This window comes from Zeugodacus cucurbitae, chromosome 4 (assembly GCF_028554725.1).
Source record: "Zeugodacus cucurbitae isolate PBARC_wt_2022May chromosome 4, idZeuCucr1.2, whole genome shotgun sequence".
NCBI lineage: Eukaryota > Metazoa > Arthropoda > Insecta > Diptera > Tephritidae > Zeugodacus > Zeugodacus cucurbitae.
Window position 1 is genome coordinate 64,282,778 of NC_071669.1, and position 11,045 is coordinate 64,293,822.

The window sequence follows — 11,045 nt, forward strand, 5'->3', positions numbered from 1 at the left end:
TGGATTTTAGATTTGGTGAGTCATACTAGAAGAGAGACACCTCATCAAAGTCTATTTATCAAAGTTTGCAATCAAAAAACAACAACAAAAAAGGACTATTAAACTTAATGATTAACAAACATATCAGAAATAGTTTTAATGCCCCAAGTTCTGAGATAGTTCTTGATAATATATTCTAGAAGTAAGGAAACAGGAATTTAATCTCTTTATCTGGCTTTATTAAACATCTATTTTTATATTCTCGCAACAAAAGTTGATAAGAGAGTATTATAGTTTTGTTCACATAACGGTTGTTTGTAAGTCATAAAACTAAACGAGTTAGATATAGGGTTATGTATATCAAAATAATCAGAGTGACGAGATGAGTTAAAGTCTGAATCTCTGTCTGTCCGTACGTCCGTGCAACGGATAACTTGAGTAAAAATTGAAATATCTTGACGAAACTTAATACACATGTTCCTTGGGAACGTGAGAGCGTTGTTTCGAAAACGGGCAGAATCGGACCACTGCCACGCCCACAAAATGGCGAAAAGCGAAAACACATAAAGTGTCATAACTAAGTCATAAATAAAGTTATAAAAGTAAAATTTGGAATAAAGGATCGCACTAGTAAGGGCCATATTTGGATGTAATTTTTTTGGGGAAGTGGACGTGGCCCCGCCCTCAAATCGGTTATTTGTACATATATCGCAAGCTAATGAAGCTATATAAACCAAGCTTTCTGTAGTCGGTTCCCTTACGTACCGCACCATACACCATGAAAATGAAACGAAAAACGTCAGAAACGAGACACTAAATGTTGTAGAAGAAATAGCAGAAAGAAACTGCACTTAGATTTTTTTACAAAATGGAAAATGGGCGTGGCATCGGCCACTTATGGTTCAAAATCCATATCTCAGGAACTACTCGACCGATTCGAATGAAATTCGGTATATATTATTTTCTTGACACCCTGATGACACGTGTGGAAAATGGATGAAATCGGTTCACAATCCCAACAACTCCCCATATTACTCAATTTTGAATTCGATCTTCTTTCTTCACTTTATAATATATATATAAGGAACCAATGAAGACAGCGAAATAAAACTTTACACAAATATTGTATATGATCTGTGGCATCACTTGTGAAAGAATTGTCGAAATCGGACTATAACTTTTCAATAGCCCGGATATCGAATATGAAGAACTCAGTGCCTTATGGTAATTTTCACCGAAAATATCGGTAAATTTCTCAGATATCTCAATTTAATTCAGAGGAAATCTTTTTTTTTCTAATAAAAAAAAAATATATGTTGTACAGATCACTGGTACTGCCCTTCGATGCCAAACAAAAAATCTCCACAACAAAGGGAACAACACTTAACTGTAACTCTACTCAACAAGAACAGCTTTGTTGCCAATAATAATTGAATTGGGCGCTTGAGCGTGTCTTCAGCAGCCTCAGTATTCACGCATACTCTACTCTGAGCTCCATGGCGCTGCAGTAGCTTGGGGGAAACACGAGATAAGCATCAATTATTGTGGCACGCGCTCACTTATTTACGTTAGGGATAGCGTCGGATCATTAGGTAGCATGCTACATAAGCACACTTTCATCGTCGAAATATTTATTTGTACCCAATACACAAACGCAAGGAGTCAAAAAGCTCTGTGAGTATAAATAACAATTTTTATCTCATTATCTGAAAAAATGGGTCTTCAAATAAAACACGATTTGATCTCCATTTCAATTTTAGATGGATGATGGATCAGTATTTTGTAAAGAAGAACAGAAGGAAGAGTAGAATACTGAAATACGAATTAAGGGGGACATGGGTTTCGTGGGTTACCAAAAATCGTTTTTTTGTTTTTTGGCTTATTAATTTCTACAACATCTCAGTAATAAAATCCGAAATTTTCAAGTCGATCCGAATAACAGTTGCGGAGATACAGCCTTTGGAAGGTTTGCGGTCTAAGTCAGGTATTATTGTTACTCAAAACTTTAAACGCGTTTTTCTCCGAGCCCCGTGTTTTCAAAGTCGGTTGTCAAATGTTCTCGAAAACTACTCAACCGATCTTAATGTAATTTTGAACAGGTGAATTTACTCCTGCTCCAAGGATTCTTTTTTTCTTAAATTATAACTCGAAAAAAAATTTGTAAAGCAAATTTCACCGATTTTTTTATTTTTTTTTTTGGAAAACTGTCTTACAAAATTCCAATTTTTCCTTTTTTGTCTTTACTTCGTTCAAGTACGAGTTTATGGTCTTATCTAAAAGACATCTTATCTAAAAGACATTTTGACAACGCGGACGCACCTTTTTTCCGAGGGGTCACCGGTAATGACGTCACAATAGAGTAGTTAAAACTTTTTTTTTTTTAATTTCAGAAATTATTCTTTAAATATGTATCTATAAGACAGAAAAAAAGTTTGAATTAAATAAATAATTTTTTACATGAAAAAATATATTGAAAATAGATCATTTTTACGCGACGAAACCCATGTAACCCCTTAAGAATACAAATTGAAAATAAAGAAAATTATTCTAGTTTTGATACGTTACACTTCTTTTTATCTAGAAATAGTCGATAATCCTTTTCCGAATCTTAATTTTAGTATACCTTTAAGTATAACACTTAACTCCATAGAGGTAGTATCCAATCAACAGAATCCCAAAATATGAGAGAACATCATTGAGGAACATACATGATATTCATTGATCGTTTGTCAGTAGATATATGTTTTCTATACGTCCAAGCCCTTAAACATTTGTAGACCAGTCCTTTAGCACGATTATCTCATCAGACCGAGGTAGAATCTAAAACAGTAACAAATTGAACTTTAACACATAGGATAATAATGATTTGTTAGAAGTTCAGTAATCAGGGGTAAACTTATAGGTGATTTTATGCTGCACAAGTTCTGGGGTTTAGAGACTAAATTATTATTTTTTTGAAAGAAAAGAATATTGGTCTTCAAGATAGATCTGAGACGGATAAAAGAGATCTTAATTTGGGTTCGAAGCTTTTGTTTTAAGAGACTTATATGAATTTCGGCATTCGTAAGATTTATGGGTTAGAATATAAAATTTGGTGTTGAGTGACATACATATTTCAGCTTCCATAAATTACTTTTTAGGTTAGAAATTTGTGTTTGGACACTGAAACGAAAGACTTTGAAGACCAGTAATTCCTTTTTAGATCTTTTATAATATGAGTGTATAGATTCCAACATCGAATTTTCCTTTTTAGGTTACGTTCCTAATTTTTTATTCAGTGAGACAAATAAAAATTGAAAATTAACTGTTATCACGAGTACTTTTATAAAAGAACTTGACACTTCTTTAAGGTCACATTCGTTTTAGGGTTAAGTTCAAGACCTTAAACTCTCACGATCCGAAAAATGGTACTTCTAAGTTTCCTAGAATTCCCGTTATTCCCTGTGCATTGGGTATAAAACATTCGGTAGCAGTGGAAGATCATTTCTTTCGTTTTTTTGTACTTACATAAAACTCGTATTTGCCGTTATGTATCATATATGTATGTATGTATGGCTGAGCACACTCCTGCCAAAGATCACTGCTATGCTGCGCACAGCAGTCTGTCACTTGGCGACACCCAGTTAATTACTCATTATGCGCTCTCATTAAATTAAGCGTAAAGAATTTTCAAGTGCAGAACAGTGCCGGAATGATGATGGGCGCCTCGACGGCAACATTGCGCGCTGTCAACACTATTTAGCATGAAAACATATGTGGATATTGTAATGTCGCCAATGCAACATCGCATGCAATAACAACAACAACACTAACACACTTTTACATATTGTTTTGCAGTAAAATGTAAAGGAACTTTACGGAATGCGTAAGCAAAGGAATTCGCAAGCAGCAGAAGATTGGCTCTGCACCATGGGTGAGGCGCGCGCGGTGTACAGAGGCGTTAAACAGTTGGCCAGCAGGAGGGACACATATGTGTGAGAGCATGCGTTAATGACATTATAGGAACTTACACACACACTCATCCATGGAGGGCACGCATGCCAACCACCAACGGGTATGTGATATCGAGCAAGAATCTGTGCTCATTTTGGAAAAAAAACACTCGCACGCAAGACACCGTTTACACACACACACATATGCAGAGTCATATGTATGTAGCTGCTAAGTAGTCTTCTGCAGAATGTGTTGATTCTTATGCATGTGTCTCATATGATGCGCCCGAAAAATACCGAAGGGTAAAGTACTACTTAGACGCACTTGCTGGCGGCAAAGTAGGCTGACGCGCTGACAAGCGGCTGCAGGCATCACTCACATTCCATTCACTCGACTTCATTCGACATTTGGAGCGCGTTGAAGAACTGCTAAACGCGACTGCTGACTGCTGACGCTCGTTATTTGGCGCCAATGAAATGTATGTTGTTATTTTTATTGTTGTTTTTCGTTTATTTTTTTATTTTTTGAAAATTCCTTAATTAATACGACGCGTAACAAATGAAATAAGCTAATTCCACCAATGCGACCACGAAGTGCGCTCAATTACCGCAAAAGGGGGTATTGCGTTGGTCCGCATCGATGACGCAGTTGATATTTGGTCAAAACAATTGCGGCGACACAGCAGTACTTTCAGGATTTTTAATTCGAAAATCAAGTATTGGAATTCGTAATTGCTACTGTACTTACCAATTGGCTCTCTGTTCGTGTACAGTTGAGTTGCTCAAATCGGCAGTATCTGTGGAAATGATCGTCTCTTAAAGACACAAAGCTCTTTAGAGCCTAGAAACCCAAAAAATCAAGTATTAGCTTCAATATAATCTAGAGGAAAGAGCTTCATTAATGGCCTCTGTACTCGAACTTAATTGAAAAGATCACGCTTTTCACATCCTTCCTGATCCACATTGGATGTCTGATGTCATTGACCGACCCTTTGCTGACCATATTGATAAAAGTTACCATGATGAATCTTAATTCTCTAGGAGACACAGGAAGTTCTGCGACCATTTCATGTATAAGGTAGGTAGTTTAAAGGTTATGCTTTTAATGGCTGCAAAAGACAATAAATACTTCCCCCTAAAGTCGGGACTACGTACCCGAAATGGACACAGATTCTTAAACGACCGATCATTCACCAATGCGAATCATTCCTCTAAACTCAGCAAGATGACTGACTTGTTGACTCGTATCGGTTCTGCGGCTAATAATGTTGACTTTATAGTTAACTGTTCGTGATCCTTCATAAAAGCGACCAACTTCCCACAAGTTGTTTATTACCTCATTCTAGAATGACAGAGTATGCAGAAAATCTCTTGGGTTGAGGTTGAGCACCATATATTTAACCGTAGATCCATCAAAACCTTCTAGTCAATTCTGGTTCCCTTTACGCGTGCTCAATGGTCGAAGAAGTCGAAGAACAACAAGAAATATATTTATGTTTGCAGACAGCCAGGCGACCTTGAAGTCACTAAAGTCTCTTAGAGTCTCATCGAAGATCGGGAAAGAATTGTTTGAGCTATTAATGGCTCCATCTGACTATTTCACAATAAACCAGCAATGGGTTCCAAGGCACAGTGACATTCCAGAAAACTGTGAAGCGGATGAACTAGGTACCACCTTACAAATAAATTCCGATAAATAAGAAATATACATTCCTCAGGCCTCTTGTAGACATTTAATCGACAAATACGTCATAGATATAGCTGAGACTCTAATTGTAAAAGTTGACAATAAGTAGAAGAGGAGGATACAGTAGAACATCTTCTATGAGGATGTAAGGCTTTACACAAGAAAACAAAGACAAACGATCGGTCATTTTCTTGACGATGTCTCCGGAGTTGTATTTATAAAACTTATTGAATTGAACAACTTTATCAACGCCACAGGATGGTACATGGTAGTGTGAGTTCTTCTTCTAGGGACTTCTAGTCCTAGTGGAGTGACAATGGGCCTTCTAAAGGCCTAAGTGCGTGGTATAATATCCACTTTACCTACCTACCGTCCTTTTAGTCTTCTGTACCATACCAATACCGATCCAACAGGAGTCCCTCGAAGTCATTGGTTAGTTTGTACTTAAACGATTTGTGAAGCTCGACATTAAAATATCTACCAGTGAGGCATTTGTGATAATGAACGGGTCATATACATATATCCGTTATAATCTTGATAATAATAAGAAATTCTCTGGGAGTCGAATAACATGTCGTTTAAGGTATAAATCCTCCAAAAGCAATAAATTAATTTGTGTGAGAAACTCCAATCGGTTATGTAACATAACACTTTGCTGAGCGATAACAATGAAATAAATAAGATAATGAGAGCAACGATAGGCGCCTCAAGGCAACACATACTTACATAAGTGAGACAACAATGCGCGTGTGCGTGCGTGTGTGAGGGTGCGTAGGCAAATTTTTTAGGGACTTGCAACATCCCTTTCCATCAACTTGTTATCGCTAATGCACACCCACACATACACACACATGTAGTGCCCACTAATTCCCATGCAAACGTAAATATGTATCTTTAGCGCCATGCCGTGCATTAACGCTTATTGTCAATTGCCACTTCAACTGCAATGCTTTGCTGATAACGATTGCATGCCCAGCGGCTTATAGGCGTACATACACAGATACATATGTATGTAACACATGTTCGTAGCTATGCACATATGATGTGTGTATGTATGTATGTATGTGTGTGTTTGGTGTCACATTCATTGTGATTATCACGTTTTCTGTCACTGTCTGTATGTTCATTTTCTTTAGATTTAGGTATATTTATTTGCTGCAGATAAGCCATGGGTAATTGATTGCTTGTATGTAAATAATGTGTAAAGCCAGAAGTGAAGTAGTGAAGGCAAGAGCAAACGGGGGAACACATGTGCAACGCATGCCAATGTTTGTTGTTATTGTATTCTTAGATACAATATTTATAAGATACATACATACATATATTGACATTAAAATCGTGTATGCGTGCCTGATCAATTCGGTGTCATATTGCCAACAATTACAAAATTGTAGCATTTCCTTTACGAAAATAGCGATATGGATACGGTAAAGGAAAAAATATACTCAATAAATAATATGCGTACACTGAGAAAAATCATTGTATTTAATTGTTGAAATTCTCGAGTAAATAAAATAACAATTTAGTTAGGTTAGGTTTGTCTGGTGTGCCAAGCGATACCAGAAGGAGTCCCGTCACGTATTCTCTGAGTAGTAGTCATCGGTTAGGATGACATCGCTTGACGTGAGTTGTAAGAGAATATGAGGCCTCACTACCGATATTTCTTCCAAGTTTTCGTACTGTGGGGACCCTAGATACCTGAAGCGTTGTATTGCTAGCGCAGGAGAAAAAAAAAAAATAATTTTATTAAAATTTTATTTTACTAAATTTTTTTTCTCAAGTCGAGATGATGGTTTACTCTAAACCATAACTTAACATAGACGTCTTCGAATTGTGATACAATGAAGGTAAAGTATATGATTAGATTAGATAGTTTCTAAAAATCAATATATGGGTTTCGTGGGTTCAAAAAATCGAGTTTTTATTTTTTCCGTTTTAATTTCTACAACATCTCAAGAATATTATCCTAAATTTTCAATTCGATCCGAATAATACTTTCGGAGATACAGCCTTTGGAAGGTGAGCGCTTCAAGTAAGGTATTATTGTTACTCAAAATTTCTCATTAAACGCGTTTTTCTCGGTACCGTGTTTTCAAAGTCAGTTGTCAAATGTTCTCGAAAACTAAACAAATTTGACCGAAGTTTTTATTTTTTTGGAAAAATTTCAGCCAAAATTCTAATTTTTTTTGTCTTTCCTTCGTTGAAGCACGAGTTTATGATCTAACCTAGAACACTTATTTTTGTTTTTCAATTTGGATGATTCTGTTAGGAGTTATGCTGAGAATGCGGACGCACCTTTTTTCCGAGGGGTCACCGGAGGAGTTTTAATTTTTTTTTTTATTTCAGAAATAATTCTTTGAATATGTATCTATAAGACAGAAAAAAGGTTGAATTAAAAAATAATTTTTTACGTAGAAAAAATTATTGAAAATAACCCTTTTTAATAGACAAAATCCATGTAACCCCTTAATAGGTTTTTAGAAGCAATTTTTTATTATTTGATTTAAATTTCAAACTCTAAATTTCGACTTTAAAGCTGCTTTCGACAGCACGAAAAGGAGCTACTGAATTTAGCGATGTCTGAATTTGGTACCCCGCAAAACTAATACGGCTGTGTAAGCCGACGTTGAGCAACACCAAAAGCTCCGTGAGGATCGGAAAAGGACCTCTCCGAGCCGTTCGATACCAAACAAGGTTTCAGACAAGGTGACTCGCTATCGTGTGACTTCTTTAACCTGATGCTGGAAAAAATAGTTCGAGCCGCAGAGCTAAACAGAGAAGGTACCATTTTTTATAAAAGTATAATAGTAGCTGTACTGGCATACGCCGATGATAATATCATCTACAAATATACATTTATAAATAATCAATAATGTTTCAGAAATATATTTACACAGTCTGTCAGAAAAGATTGGAAGCAGATAATATGAGCGAGAGGTTAACAGATTTGGACATAGCCGTTGGAAATATCTCCACTTCCATAACCTCAACTTTAATTTTCTTTTATTCCATTATTATATTCAGTATTCAGTATCTGAAAACTATAGTGTAACTAACAGCTGTTACGTTGAGCAATTTACAAGTTTCTCTTATACCAAGAAAGAATATATAACGAAACATAATCTGAAGTGAACAGAACTGTTATGTTTTAGGTTAGGAGCAGCGTGCGGTTCATCATCAGCCAGGTACCGTTACAGTTCTTCGACAGCACGAGAGGATTTTTTGGATATCGAAGCATTTGATCACAGAAAAATATTGAAAAGTTAGTTCCAGAAGTTACTAATACACTAACTAACATTCATAGACCCATTTCTGTTAAGTCTAATTTATTTTTACTTTTAGCTATAAATAGGATACTAAGCCGTTATATGTGTCATCAGTTGTGGCAATTGGATGAATCGCTTAGATCGAATCTATGTGAATGCATAATAGAAGGTCTTAAGAGTATATCGCGAAGATATCCAAGTGCGTTGGATATATAGCACTGAATTGATAGCCAAGCAGACTTGTTCCATTAAATACGTTACGGAATTAGATGCGTCTCATTGTATGGGCCGCGTAGAATCAAAGAAAGGAGCCAGTAGCTGTTGAACTCTAGACATAGTCTATACATTCATATTCGTTTGTATGTCCACATGTATTTATACTCTGACATCCACTCATATGTACTACATAACACTTATACGCTTCCATTGATCTTTTTTTACAGCAGCAGCTAATCGAATATATCAGTTGAAAATGAGATTGCCACTTAAAATTTTAGCAGCCATCCACGAAGTGGCAATAAAGAATCCACACTGCCAATTAGAAATAGTAGCATAATAATAGTACAACAACAACAACTACAACAACGGCGATTGGGCCTTTTACTGTCGATTGATTTGCTTGCATATGAGAATAAACTTTCTTCCGGCTGGATTGCGTGTACAATTGTCTAATTACCGGATTGGATATGATGAGTTTATCGGCAACGGCAGCTGATAAAAACTTTCCAGCCAACATACAGATGTAAGAATGTAGCTGGGTATGCGAAGCTGAAGCAACAATTGCAGGAGCGCGCTATAAGTGTGCAATAATAACAATAACAACACGACAACGCGTCGAGCAATCGATCGCCTGCCGCAGTTTGATTCAGTAATGCATTGCAAAAACGAAGCAACAACAAAAAATACTAGCTGGAGCGCTGGATACTACTAAGAACGGGCGTTTAAAAGATACTGCTCATTTATATGAGTGTAAGTGTGTGTGAGCGCCCATTTATGTAGCTGTATTGACAGCGGCTGCAGCAGTTGCGCTGTGAAAACAGTAGTTGTATTGCGATAAGACCGAGCAAGCGCATCAATACTGACAACGCCGACGACGACGACGATCAGCAACAACAAAAACAACAACAACGGCCACCAAACAGTAGCAGCAATGGCACACCAATACATGCGTACGAAAAATCGCTAAAGCAACAACAAACCGCAGCAGCAGCGTCGTACCAAAACACTGCCAAACGCCGCTGCCACAGACCCACCATTCAAGAATCGATTCTGATCTTCACAACGACGACTGACTACGGACTATCCTCCATCGTCACAGTGAATTGTTTTCCCAGTCGTAATCGGATCGTGTTGGCAAACGGACGTCAATAGCGGAGCAACGATTTTCAATGAATTGAACTCAACTGAAACAAAACTGAACCGAAGCGTGAGCTGAGTAGAAATTTAAACGATCGTGGTGTGCGCGCATATCAGCTGAAAAATAATAATAATAACACAATAAAATAATATATGAAATAAGAAGAAAACAAGTAAAACAAAACAAAAAAACAAAAACTGTAAAAGATCAGAAAAATATTTTAAAATTTATATATACAATATACATACATATATGTATGTATGTAAATATTATTTATATATGTATGTATTTACTACATATAATGAGGAAAAGATTAAATTTTGATATTTGCTCAGCGGCGAAACAAAGTACAAAGATCGCTCGAAAATAACGGGTTTTGTAATAAAGCAAGGAATAAGCGAGAAAACTGAGTAACAATTTTGAAAATAAATTTTTTTTTTATAAAATACTTGTGAAAAAAATTCGCCAAAACACCATAAACGTGCTACGAGACTATTTTTTAATAAAAAAAATTAAACTAACATTAAAAAAATCGGCGAAAAAAATTATTTTAAACGGTAATTCTTAGTATTTTCTACGACAAATGTAGATTAATGCAAGTGTTTCATTGTTGTTGTTGTGCGCGAGTGTCAAATGTTAACGGTATATATTTGCATATTCATAAAAAAAACGAGCAAATTTCCAAGCGATTGTGATTGTGTATTGGAATTGAGTTCAGCACCTAAGACAGACATAAATTAAAGGCATTACCTAAGCATAAACACAAATAAAAAATAATAAAACCAAAAACAAAAAGAATTAAAAGCATTACACAAGCAAAAACA